General features: G+C 40.5%; 1 protein-coding gene across 5 annotated transcripts in view; it reads left to right on the top strand.

Annotated features, from left to right (window-relative positions):
- The window catches only part of PSD3 (pleckstrin and Sec7 domain containing 3), a 555,746-nt gene that overhangs the window by 259,962 nt on the left and 282,130 nt on the right, over positions 1–13,654 (top strand). The gene's annotated exons all lie outside the window — the stretch shown is intronic.

The raw sequence follows: 13,654 nt of genomic DNA, 5'->3' as shown, positions 1-13,654 counted from the left end.
AACTTTTTTCTTTGTGTGTTTTTTAATGAGTTTTTAGTTTTTCTATGGTATAGAGAACCTGCTTTTCAAAGTGTAAATGTTAGATAATTTGCCCCTTTTTAAAAAAATTTTCTTGGAGACGGTATGTCTCTCACTGTTGCCCAGGCTGTGCAGTGGCATTATCACAGTTTACTACAGCCTCTACCTTCAGTTGATCTACCTATCTCAGCCTTCTTAGTAGCTGAGGCCATAGGCACATGCCACCATGCCCGGCTAAGTTTTAAATTTTTAGTATTTTTTTTTTTTTTAACGGAGTCTCACTCTGTCACCCAGGCTGGAGTCCAGTAGCAGCAACCTCAGTTCACTGCAACTTCTGCCTCCCAGGCTTAAGCCATCCTCCCCTCTCAGCCTCCTGAGTAACTGGGACTACAGGTGTGTGCCACCATGCCTGGCTAAATTTTGTATTTTTATTTTTAGTAAAGACAGGGTTTCACCATGTTGGCCAGCCTGATCTCGAACTCCTGGCCTCATGTGATCCGCCTGCCTCAGCCTCCCAAAGTGCTGGGATTACAGTTTGTTTGTTTATAGTAGAGAGAGAGTTACGCCCTGTTGGTCAGGCTGGTCTCAAACTTCTGGCCTCATGTAATCTGCCTGCCTCAGCCTCCCAAAGTGCTGGGATTTCAGGCTTGAGCCACCATGCACAGCCCTAGCTAATTTTTGTATTTTTTTGTATTGATTGATTGATTGGTAGAGATGGGAGTTCACCATATTGCCCAGGCTGGACTTGAACTCCTGGGCTCGAGCAATCTGCCTGCCTTGGCCTCCCCAGGTGCTGGGATTACAGGCGTGAGCCACCATGCCTGGCCAATAGTTTGACTTTTCATTGTAAAGAAAAATAACTTTTGTCAAGAGAACTAAAAAAAAAAAAAAATGTGAGTAAGATGGCTTCCTTGTATTGAAGCTTGAATGTGATCACTTTGTTGTTGCTGTAACTTATAAATGAACTTGAGTCTTGAGTGTCAGTGGGCATTCCCGTTACTGATAAGGAGGTACAACAAAGCCGTCAATGGAAGAACCAACAACTATAAGACTAAAGTCATTTTTTGGATGGATATTTGACTGCTTGCTGTAGTTGGCTTAGGAGAAAAAGTAGAAAGCTGGGGTATGAGGATGATATGTTTCCTTTGGCAAATCTGTGACATGGAAATAACCATGAGCCAAGGAGTCAGAGGATGTAGCTTATAGCTCTGCTGCCTGCAGCTTTTAATTACGCAATTCAGGGAATAGCTCATTAACCTCAGTCATTTTTTTTTTTTTTGCAAAAAAAAAAATATATAAATATATATATATATATATATATAAATTGTCTACCTTACATGGAGTTTATGAAACCCAAGTGATTTAAGTGTGAGAAATTCTAGATTTTGCTTCTTTTTTAAAAATCTGCCTCCTTCCTAAAAGTCTGGCCTATGTTTATGTTGGTTAAAGGTTGGCTAAAGGCACTGTGATTCACCAAGGTGTTCGAGTGAGAAATCTGAAGTCTACCTTGAGTACTCTCTTTTCTTCATCTCTCATATATAATTGGCCTCAAATTCAACCAGTTTTACTTTTTTACTCACAATTCTGCTCCATCTGCTCAGTATTGATACCTTAACATGGGGTCCTTGTCATCTGTCACCTTGACCTTTACAGGAGTCTACTAACTGGAACCACCCCCATCTTCAGTCTCACCCTCTTAAAAAACACTCTCATAGCACTTACTTGCCAGATACTGTTCTAAGCACTTTAGAAATTCCAATTCATTTAATCTATCTAATCCAGTCACCTTCCATAATACCACCTAGTTATCGCCCTTAAATCTGGTTATTTTTCTTATCCACTTAAAGTCTTTCCCTCGCTCCCTTGCCTAGGCATTCCACGCTCCTCTCTGACTGCCCCGTCTTCGCACCCTGTAGTCTAGTGACATTGGCTCTTGCACTGCTTTGGACAAGCCCTGCAGTCTTACACGTCTGTGACTTGTATGTTGTATCCCGGGTGCTGGGAGAACTTCTCTCCACCTGGTAAATGCCACGTTTTGGTTCAGGGTTGTATATGATGGAACTTTTCCAACTGAAGCACTAGTTGCTCCTTTATTTCTGTCTTGTTTATAGTTATCTGTGCAGAGTTTGTCTTCCCTCCCTAGACTATGAAGTTCTTGGTATGGAGAGCTGTATTTTGTTCTTCATTCATATGGTGCCCAGCAGGAGTTGTGAATACATGCTTGGTAACTGATATCAGTGAGGACTTTGTTTTCCTCTTAAGCTGCTGCTCTTAACTGTGACATTCATATTGGTATGAAACAATGTGAGAACCATCATACTGTTCATATCACTTTGGTATGAGCTGATACTAATTATACTATAGCACTTAAGGCCCAGAACTTACAGTACATTTGAAAGGTAGAAAGTGCACTGCCTCTGGCTCTAGAAATATTCACCTCAGTGTTGAGTACAAAATGAAAGTTGATCGCGGGTGTGTATAGCCATAATTAGATTTTTAAAAATCAAAAACAAAACCTGCAAACATTTCCAAAGGGCCTTTGCCAAACTTATGGAGGCTGACACGCATTCTTCAAACTTCAGAGATAACACAGTAGATGTTCCAAAATCAGCTGTAGGTAATATGACTCCTTCTTTGATGGTAACATTTCTATTTATTTTCCCAAGGGAAAGGTACAAAAGATCTTGAGGAATAATCTTATTTACATCACAGAGAATATAAGGTGTTAGTAAAGTAAGAAGACGTGCTATTGGATGAGCCATATGGGAAATTGGACTTGGCAAGTCAGAAGGGAAATTGCTACTGATACAATTCTCTTTGGGTCCAAGAATGGGACTAGTTCGTGTAAAGAGAGTAGTGTAATTGTAATAGGATTCTCCAGAGAAGCTGAATCAATAGGAGCTATCTATCTGTCTTGAGATTCATTATAGGGAATTGGTTCACGTGATTACGGAGGCCAAGAAGTCCCACTATCGGCCATCTGCAAGCTGGAGACCCAGGGAAGCCTCTGGTCGTGTTGGAAGGCGTGAGCGGCAGAGAGCTGATAATATAGATTGTAGTCTGAGTATAAAGGCCTGAGAACCAAGAGCTCTGAGGGCAGAAAAGAGCAATGTCCCAGGTTAGCAGTCAGGAAGAGATTGAATTCAAACTTTGTCTACCATTTTGTTCATTTAGGCCCTTGGACTTTGGATGATACCCACCTACATTGGGGAGGGCCATCCGCTTTACTCAGTCCACCACTCAAATGCTCATCTCTTCCAGAAGCACCCTCACAAACACACCCAGAAACAATGTTTAACCAGGTGTCTAGGTATCCTGTGACCGAGTCAAGTTGACACATAAAATTAACCATCCCAGGACCTTTTTGCTGTAGAGGGAAATACGGAAGAACTTGATTCTGATCAAATGAAGAGACTATGAGTCGACTACATAGATCCCTGTGGGATGTACTGATTTTGCTAATGCTTTTAAAGCCAGCAATGAGTTGCGTGTGCAGGTTAGGGAGGAGATCAGATCTTCACAGATTGTTCTCAGTCCTTTGAAAATATTGATCAGTTAAAACAGTAGTGTTCAGAGTATGAATCATAATTTCTTAAATCATCCTCTGAGCTGGAACTGGAAAAAGAAGAAATCATCTTCATTCAAAATATTGAAACCCTCTGAGTTAATTTGTACCAATGAACAGGATTCTCTTCCCCTCAACACTCATATCCCTAATTGTTATTTATCTTCTATTAAAATACAAGGTAGTTACGGTGAGGATGCTTATAGTCAGTGGACACTGAACTCCTAGTTAGACCATTTGTGATTCTCAAACTGGGTTGCACCCCAGAACCTGTGAATCTGACTTGGGGGTGGTGCCAGGCAACATGTGTTTTTAACAAGCTTCCCAGGTGACTGTTACAGACATTGAAAATGAAAAGAGACTGGTGGTCTTCACAGCTGACAACTCTAAAACCTGGTGCCGTAGTTTTCTAAATTTGTGTAGCACTTAGGATGCTTTTTGAAATATAACTAACTTTTGGGTTCTCAAACTTAAGGTCTGAGATGGGACTGGAAAAGTTGCCTCTGTAACAATTTCCCAGGTAGTTCTAATACACACATAAGTTTGAGGGTCTGCACTTAGTATAGTATTGCAGATAGGCAGGGTTTTTCAAATTCTGTTGAGGTACAAAATGATTCATAGTCAAATAAATCTGAGAAGTGCTAGAAAGTTAAAACATTGTATGTGTGTATTTTTTTATAGCTCTGATTTTTTCAGAGCCTAGAGCACACTAGAGTTTTATAGAATACTGTTTGGGGGGGACTTAAGGAAAGAAGGCAATTCTTGTCCTCTTGTTTGTTCAAATACTTGACTAAAAGGGTGATGCTGGATGGACTGGTGTATGCCCTGGCATGCTGGCTGAAGTACTGTGTATTACTGATACTCTGCCTAGGGATTTAACTTGACTCTTCTAGTTACCTATATTGCAGTCAGGTATTGAAGAAAGCCATCTTGGTCTCTTTTTAATTCACTGTGTCCCCCAAACACTACACATTTCTTTGTAGCATTTACCGTAGATAATAAGATGTGTGCCTTAGCCAGTGATAGATGGCCCCTGAATTTATTCTGGGAATTGGGTAGAATTTAATTTTTCTATTTCTATTTTGTAAAATCAAGAATTCTGAGAAGCAGAAACCATTAAAGTCTTAAACATCTGAAGACTAATACGTATTTTTGAGCTACCAAATTTGTCTAATCCTATAGTAACCCTGTAAGGCAGGTGTTCTGATCCTCATTATTTACAGATGAGGAAACTAAGGGTGAGAAAGGTGACGTAATTTGGAGCTGAGACCTGAACCTTGGTCTGCTTGAGCCTCCAGATTTATAATTTCTTTTCTCTTCGCCATGTTGCCTTCCTTTCAACTGTATTTAAGGTCTATATTAGGGCAGCGGAATGTTGACTGTGGAAAGTACTCTAGGACTGAAGACAGATACATGTGGTTAATTCTAACTTCATATCCAAATAGCTTTATGTCTTTGGAAAAGTTATGTAGCCTGGGTCTCACTTTTAAGAAGTTACTTACTTTTTAGAGACGGGGTCATGTTCTGTCACCCAGGCTACAGTGTAGTGGCATGATCATAGCTGATTGTAGCCTCAAAGTCCTGGGTTCACGTGTTCCTCCCGCCTCAGCCTCCCAAGTAGCCAGGGCTACAGACATGTACTGATATGCCTGGAAATTTGTTTTATTTAGACAAGGTCTCACTGTGTTGTCCAGGCTGATCTCGAACTCCTAGGCTTGAATAATCCTCCTGCCTCAGCCGCCCAAAGTGCAGGGATTACAGGCTTGAGCTACCATGCCTGACCTCGCTTTTTCTCCAGTAAGTTTATAGTGCTTTCTAGGCCACCTTATCAGAGTATTAGGAAACACTTGTGAACATGGATTGGGGTGTGTGTGTGTGTGTGTGTGTGTGTGTGTGTGTATGTGTTTAAGATAAAGCACCGTGTGTAATTGTAAGGGGAGAGAGGCGGTATGACATCCTCATTTTCCCAAAAACTTAGGCAAGTTTTAAATGGTATCATTGAGAGTTACTTCTGCAAGTCTTCTAGTTGCTATGGAGTGACTAGCATGTGACAATACTGTGTGACAAGGTGTAGAAACGTCATCTCGCTGGTGATATTGCAGAATTCAATGATAAGTTGTGGAATTCAGGATCTCTTGTGACAGGGCCCAGAAGCGGATTTGATCATCAACAGGACAGGACTTTTCATACCTCTAGTGAGTAAAGGGTAGGGGAGAATTGACACCTTTGCTATTATTGCCACTTAACTTGTACTTCGTTCTTATTTTGAGTGGCTAGGGTAAAGATCTTTTAACTGATTTAAAGTAAGTTTAGTTTTTATTTTATCGGCCCTAGTTCCACTGATAGGAATTCGCAATGTAAAACGAAGACTGTCTAGATGACTTGACTGTAGTTGAAGGAGAAATTTTAAAGTGAACTTAAAGAATGGTGCCAAAGTGCATTCTATTTTCTACAGACTCCGAAGAAAGCAGTGTATCCCCTGAGGGTAAGTTCCAGACTGGTAGGTCTATTTTGGCTTCAGGTATCCTTTTCTAGCTATTGAAGTGATAAGGTTTTTTTTTTCCTTTCTCTCTCCATTCTCCCTTTTCCTCCTCCTTTATAAAACCAGATTAATATTATTTGTTATATGCCTTAGAAATAAAATTAAAGAATGGAGCTTAAATGGAAACTTCAAGAGCTGGCTGATTGGATGGGCTTGCCGTTTTTGGAGTCAGCACATACGCTAGATGGGAGTGAAGTAGTGCCAGGACCTACGAGAAGCACCGTTAAGCAAATACTCTTGCGCTGTAAACTTTAAAATATCTGAACTTGGTCACCTGACATATTTTTTTATTTGAGAAGATGAGATGTGCGTGGGGTTAATATACTAGGGAGGTCAGCATATTACTTTTCCATGATGAATTTCATTCTGAAATGTCAGTGTTCTCTGAAAGTCATAAAATGTAAGTGCAAGCTGTTTTCTGGGTTCATCTCTGATACGCAGCTTCTTGCAGCAGATAGCTGGGTATTGCTTAGTGGTTCACACTGATAGCTTAGGTCATGAAGGTCAGGAGGCAGAGACTTTCACTAGGGAGATGTTGGTGTAGGAGCAACAGTTTGACCCAGGACATCACACCCAGGTCACAGACTCTTGCCATTTTAAGAGTTGAAAGTGAGGATGATTCTAGTTTATTATTGCACCAGGTGGAATATTGCTCTGAAGAGTATGTTTGTCCAGCTCAGAGGGTGGCGAAGGGGGGTACTTGGAACACACTCCAGGGGATGGACTGTACTACTACTAGAGGAACAACACACATTGGTTCTACTATCAAGTGATGCCTGAATGATGTCCTTTGCAGAACTGGACAGGACACAGGACAGACTTTATTTAGGGCTATGCATCATACTTCTTAGGATATTTCTTTTTGTAGCATGTACAAGACCTTCCCATGGCCCCTTCTCAACCAAAGTTTCTGTGGTGGAAAAAAACCTTATTGTGTAAATCTAATAGCTTAGCAAAAGTTGGAATGCCTGTTTCACAAAGAGTGTGTTGCATGTAGAATAGATAGAAAGTAAGTAGGAAGTAAACAAAAAATTATCAAGGTAGTGAAACAAAGAAACTTTTTTTTTTTTTCCTGAAGGACTTTTATGCCTTTATTGTCTTTACTACGGGTACTAACGTGCATTGTGACTCTGCAGTCGGGGGCATAGAAGTTAAAGAACTCGATTCCTTGCCAGTCTTACTTTTTCTTAGGATGGAGGTTGTCCTCTAAGCAACTCTGTGTGTGTGTGTGTGTGTGTGTGTGTGTGTGCGTATGCGTGTCGGTGTTCCCTTCTCAAAATAAACATTTGAAGTGAGGGGCTAGATTAATTCTCAAAATCAAAATTATTATTTGAAGCCATGGGTATAGAAGTTTAAGTGTGCCCTGGAATTGAAGCTTTGTTATTGTAGACTGTGTGTGTGTGTGTGTGTGTGTGTGTGTGTGTGTGTGGTGGGGGTCAAAGTTTTGGAATTAAAATGACATGACTATTTAATATTATCTGCAGCAGTGTTTGAATTAGCTGGAATATTGTTCATTTCCACAGAAACTGGTCACAAATGAGAAACAATATTATTCCGTTTTGTTAGGAAAAACTCAGCAGCTTTTAATTTTGTTCGGCATTAGTTATAAACACTGGTCTTAACTAATTCACGCAAATTTCATGCAACTTGTAATGTTTTTTTATAAGAAATAGTTACCTATCTCGAGGTGCAACTTTTTGGAACTTGGTATTATGTGTTTTGGAAAATGGAGAAGTAAAATTCTAATAACGATCTCAAAAGTGTTCTTACTGCACTCACAATAGCAGTGCTTTAAAATATTCTCATTTGGCTACATTGAAAACTAGCATTTTAAAAGGCATTGAATAGAGACAATTTCTGTAACTTTTTGAATATTCTTGCTTGAAGAATTGGCCATAAACCTTTAGAATTAAATGTCAAAAGAATTTCAAAATAACTTGTTTTGCCCGAAACAGAAGGAAGAGAACAACAAAAACTTTTTTGCCATCATTGTTTGAATGTCATGACCTATAAATGAAAAGAAACAGAAGAAAATCTTATTTTTAAAAAGCGAACGTTAGGCTGGGTGCAGTGGCTTCACGCCTGTAATCTCAGCATTTGGGGAGGCCGAGGTGGGAGAACTGCTTAAATCCAGAAGTTCGAGACTAGCTTGGGCAACATAATGAGCCCCCGTCTCTGCACACATTTTAAAAATGAGCTGGGTCCCAGCGACTCAGGAGGCTGAAGAGGGAGGATTGCCTGTGCCCAGGAGGCTGAGGCTGTAGTGAGCTACAGTTCCACCACTGCACTGCAGCCTGGGTGATAGAGCAAGATGCTGTCCCAAAAGAGAAAAAAACAAAATGAAATGTCACTGAAGTTTAAGGCAACTGGATACAGCCAGACCTTTTTATTTGTGGGTTTCACATTGGCGGATTCCACCGACTGGAAATCGATAATACTTTAAAAAAAAAAATGGTTGCATCTATACTGAGGATGTACATATTTTTTTCTTGTCATTATTTCCTAAACAATACAGCGTAACAATTATCAACATAGCATTTACATCGTCTAGTTATTAAAAGTAGCGTAGAGACGACTTAAAGTATACGGGAGGGTGTATATAGGTTACATTTAAATATGAAGTGCCAGTTTATATCAGGGACTTGAACATCCGTGGATTTTGGTATTGGTGTGGGAAGGTGCTGGAACCAGCACCCCACAGATACCGAGGGATGACAGTAGTAGTGAAAACAAACAGCATAGCACTTTTTGAATCTAAGATACTCTTGATTGGGAGATAAGTCAATATCTTAATTTTTTATATTTTATATTCTACATATTTAAAAGTATATTTTTATGTATTTTCTGGTACTATCAGAAAAGAATATGCCATTTCACTTGGAGAAAATGAAGGCATTAAATACAAAACCAAAAAAAAAAAAAAAGGGAAAAAATGCCAGCAATTAACTATAGCGCAAGCATTTTCTTGCAGTTTCTAGTAAATCTTAAACTTACAGCTGTTTACATAAAAATTACTTTGGCATGTTCTCAATGCTAGTCTACATAAATAATACTTTTATCTCAGTATCTTTTATAGTGTGATCTTTTTGAAGACACTGTAAACATCAGTTAAATCAAGATTAAACCAACAGTATAATTTTGCATTGTGCACAGGTAATAAACATCCGATAGCCACCTGGCTGCCGGGGTTCACACTAGTTGATGCATAAGAAAACCATTCTGGCCGGGCGTGGTGGCTCATGCCTGTAATCTCAGTACTTTAGGAGGCCGAGGTGGGTCAATCACGAGGTCAGGAGATCGAGACCGTCCTGGCCAACATGGTGAAACCCCGTCTCTACTGGAATTACAAAAATTAGCCTGGGGTCGTGACGGATAGCTGTAATCCCAGCTACTTAGCAGGCTGAGGTAGGAAAATCACTTGAACCCGGGAGGTGGAGGTTGCAGTGAGCCGAGATCACGCCACTGCACTCTGGCCTTGGTGACAGAGTGAAACTCCATCTAAAAAAAAAAAAAAATTCTAATTTTAAAGAGTTTAAAATATGAAAAAAGTGTGTCTAGGAACTAATGAAATATGATATGAATTTGTATTTACATAGTTTTGCCAAAAACAGCACTTTTGCCTTATCCCTCTTGAAAGTTTCAGGGGAAGAGTTTGGGGAGGACTTTTTTTGTTTCTATTGAGTAGCATCTCTGGCTGCTTCTGGCCTCATCCCCTCCCTTCATAGGAAGGCTCATGATCTGGTTCCGAAGGATTCTTTTTGGTGCTTCAAGCTGGTTTGTGCTGCCTCTCACTTTGTCCTCTCCTTTAGACTCTGTCTTTTTTAGTTGGCTTGAAAAATACTTGTCAAGGTGTTTGTTGACCAAACCTATCCTCTGGGAAGGCCAGCTTTGTCAACAGCTATTTACCTTGTCATCTCTGCTCTAGACAATGGTGCAGTGGACAAAAAGTGTTGGATTTAGAGTCATGAGTTCTGTCTCTGGGCACCAGTTGTTTTCATGTGAACAGTCGTTAGGTGGTCTATTGCTGGGAAGTTCTGCAGCTCACTTTCTTTTCTCTGCTTTTATTTTATTTTATTTATTTATTTTTTTTTTGAGACAGTCTCGCTCTGTCGCCCCAGCTAGAGTGCAGTGGTGTGATCTCAGTTCACTGCAGCTCGCTTTCTAAAGTCCTTGTGGCCTAGAGGTAGGTGCTTGTCCAGCTTACTCCACAATTCCTCTGGAGCACTTGAAGGGTCTTTGATGTAACAGGCTGACATGCCCTGAATTCTGCTTGTTTACCTGTGAGCCCTGACAGGGATGCCCGACCCCTCTGCCCCCATTCATCTGTCCAGGGGATTCCTTTTTAAAATTTACTCTAACAATCTGCTGGGAGGTTCTGACTGTCACTAATATAAGATAATAAATGTAAAGGCCTTGTCACACTTAAGAAAGCCAGAAAATGCAATGTTTTTCTTCCCATCTGATTTTAAAGAGTCTTCATTCTTTCTTTCGTTTTTTGGGGGCGGCGGGGGAGAGGACATTATTCACTAAATTTGCTGTCTATTGGGTCTCTTTAATTCTCAGCTTATTTGCAGAGCAGGTTGTCCTGTCTTGTGCCCAATAACTGAATCTGTTCCAGCTTATGTCACTAAACTTTTTACCTCCAAAGTGCCATGATTTCAGTCTTAAAACACCAAACACTTTGAGATCGAGGTAGAAGGCAGATAACGTCTAATTCACATTAAAGAACACAGGGCTCACCCTCCTGGCCTTACAGGTAGCTTGGTTTTAGGAGGTGCTAGTGTGAAATCAAAGGGCAAAGTAAGATCATGTATAGCTCCCTAAAAGTGTGGTAACTATTTTAGAATATAATAAATGAAGAGAAAGAAAAACTAGTTTAAAAGTAATGCCTAGGCGCATGCAAAGCTTCGAAACTCACAATGATACTTTTCTTTCAAAAAGCTAATATAGGCCGGATGCAGTGGCTCACGTCTGTAATCCAAGCATTTTGGGAGGCCGAGGCGGGTGGATCACCGGAGGTCAGGAGTTCGAGACCAGACTGGCCAACATGGCAAAAACCCTTCTCTACTAAAAAAAAATGAGTGAAAAAAATGAGTGAAGCGTGGTGGCGAGTGCCTGTAGTCCCAGCTGTGCTAGGGAGGCTGAGGTGGGAGAATCGCTTGAACCCGGGAGGCACAGTTTGCAGTGAGCTGAGATCGTGCCTCTGCACTCCAGCCTGGGCAACAGAGTGAGACTCAGTCTCAAAAAAATCAAAAACAGAAACAAAAAACCTAAGGCATATCATCTATTTAGTAATCATGGTTTTAATTTTCTTAGGTTAGATATTAAGAGCTGAAGACCTTCCCCTCTTCACCCCTGCGTTCTGTCCACTTTGATTTTGCCACTTTTTCCCGTTGCTCCCCATTTGGGAACAATAAGGGATAACCATTAAAAGATCTGCAACTTAAAGGGAGCTCATTGGCAGATGATTTCCACTGATCAGAGTCTCTAGATTCCATAATATGGTAATTGCTTATAATACAACTCAGAAACATTCAGCTTTGTATACAGATTCATGAAAGAAAGCATTTGAATTATTGTTTTTGGGCATCTTCCAGTCAAGTTGATAGCTGCATTGAGACGAGTACACAGTCATTTGACTTTTCCTTTAAGCTTCCTGCAATTTGACTTAGGACAGTTGTACTGAGCATATGTTAAATCCCAGCCATTGTCCAAGGTGCTGTGATAGAAGTTTCATTAAGATATGGATTCAGAGAAAAATCACAGACTAGCCCTGGTGACACAGTGCTGGGGAGAGGATACTCTGAATCCATGACCTACAGGATGAATTAGGTGATTGATGGAGTCTGGACCCTTGGATGATGGGATGGTCGTGGAGAGGTACTGCAGAATTAGAGGAGGAACTGAGAAACAGCCCACGAACTTTGGAAGCTAACTTGTGTCTAAAGTATGTATATGATACTAATAACCGTTTGTAAATTGTACCTTCTCCGATCGTGGATGTTGGAGAATTGGCAGTTAATTTTGAAGCTTCCGAGTGATTGACTACTTTGAAATTGCAAGTGAATTCAGGCCTTCCTTTGAGACCTTTTTAACTCCTCTTCCCCTTGCTCACTCCTCTCCAGCCATGGAGGCTCTTCTGGGCTGTCCCTGAAACTTACCAAACGCCATCCTGCCCCGGCCTGCGTTTGTTTGAAATGATCTGAAGATACCTTGCAAAGCCACATCCTCACTTCTATTTTCTACTCACATGGTACTTTCTGAGTGCTGTGAGTTAAACAGCAACTTCTCCTTCCCCTCTTGCATACCTGGTTATATTTGTCTCCGAGGCACTTACGAATGTCACTGTCGGAATGTAAACTCCATGAAAGCAAGGACTTTTGTCTGTTGATGCTTTATTACACCTAATACTTACCTGGAACAGTGTGTAAGTCATAACATATTCAGATATTTGTGGGAGGGTGAAAGGTAGGAACGGAGGGAAAACTTTTCATGTATTTTATTGTTTCTCTCTCTTATTAGAAGGTAAAAGTCTACAAGGGCAAGGCTGCACCCCTAGCACATAGAAATGTGCTGGCACATAGTCGGTGTTTTAATGAATAATTGGAGAGAAAATTTGTGCAGGTTTGGTTGTGTATAGTTAATTATACAACCATCGTAAACACATATAATCATACAGATGTCTTCTAAAAAGTAGAAGTGTTTATTCCTATATACACCAAAGTTATGCGTGCAATATAACCTATAGTAATATAGCGTAGAAAACCACATAGCATATTAGTTAAGAGCCTGAACGCACAACTGCAAGCGCCCGTGCTGAGCTCCAGTCCCAGCTTTACCTCCTACTGGCAGGATGGTCATGGGAAAGTTATTTAACTGTACCATACCTCAGTTTCCTTTTCTGTAAGATGGGAATGATGGAAGTACCTATCATAGGGTCAAGGGCATTAACTGAGTTAATATAAAGTGCTTAACATAGTGTAGGAAGCAGAGTAAACATTCGGAAATTCTTCATAAAAATGTTAAGACAAAATATTTATTGATATTATTACTAATTCATTCATATTGAGTAGTAAAGCGTAGAAAAGTCCCCTCTTAATCCCATAGCCACAGATGAAGATGACTCCTTGGATCTGTCTTCAGAGGAGCTGGAATATTTTAAAGAGGTGAAAGCGGGAAGTGACAGAGATAGGATTTTATTTCCTAAGGGTAGGGTCTTACTGCTTGTATTCTTGCCAGGGGGCTAATTTTTTTCCTTTTTAAAATTGCACACAAAATGAAGTGAATCCAAGAAAACCTTCCCTAAGTCGCATAGAGCAGCTTTCAGTGTAGTTGTAGTAGGTAGCACTTAGGGGAAACTCAGTGTAGAGAGGATGTGTTGTCAGGCTGCTGTTGTAGAAACTGCTTGTGGTGTGCATGAAAAGAAAGCAGAAGTTAGGTGCGAGGTGCGACTGTACGGCCATGTCTTCAGTGAGTGTGTCAGCAGGAAAGGGACACTGCAGAACAGACACGCAGTTCCAAGCACGCCA

Source organism: Chlorocebus sabaeus, chromosome 8 (genome assembly GCF_047675955.1).
Source record: "Chlorocebus sabaeus isolate Y175 chromosome 8, mChlSab1.0.hap1, whole genome shotgun sequence".
NCBI lineage: Eukaryota > Metazoa > Chordata > Mammalia > Primates > Cercopithecidae > Chlorocebus > Chlorocebus sabaeus.
This window is presented reverse-complemented; position numbering and strand designations above follow the sequence as displayed.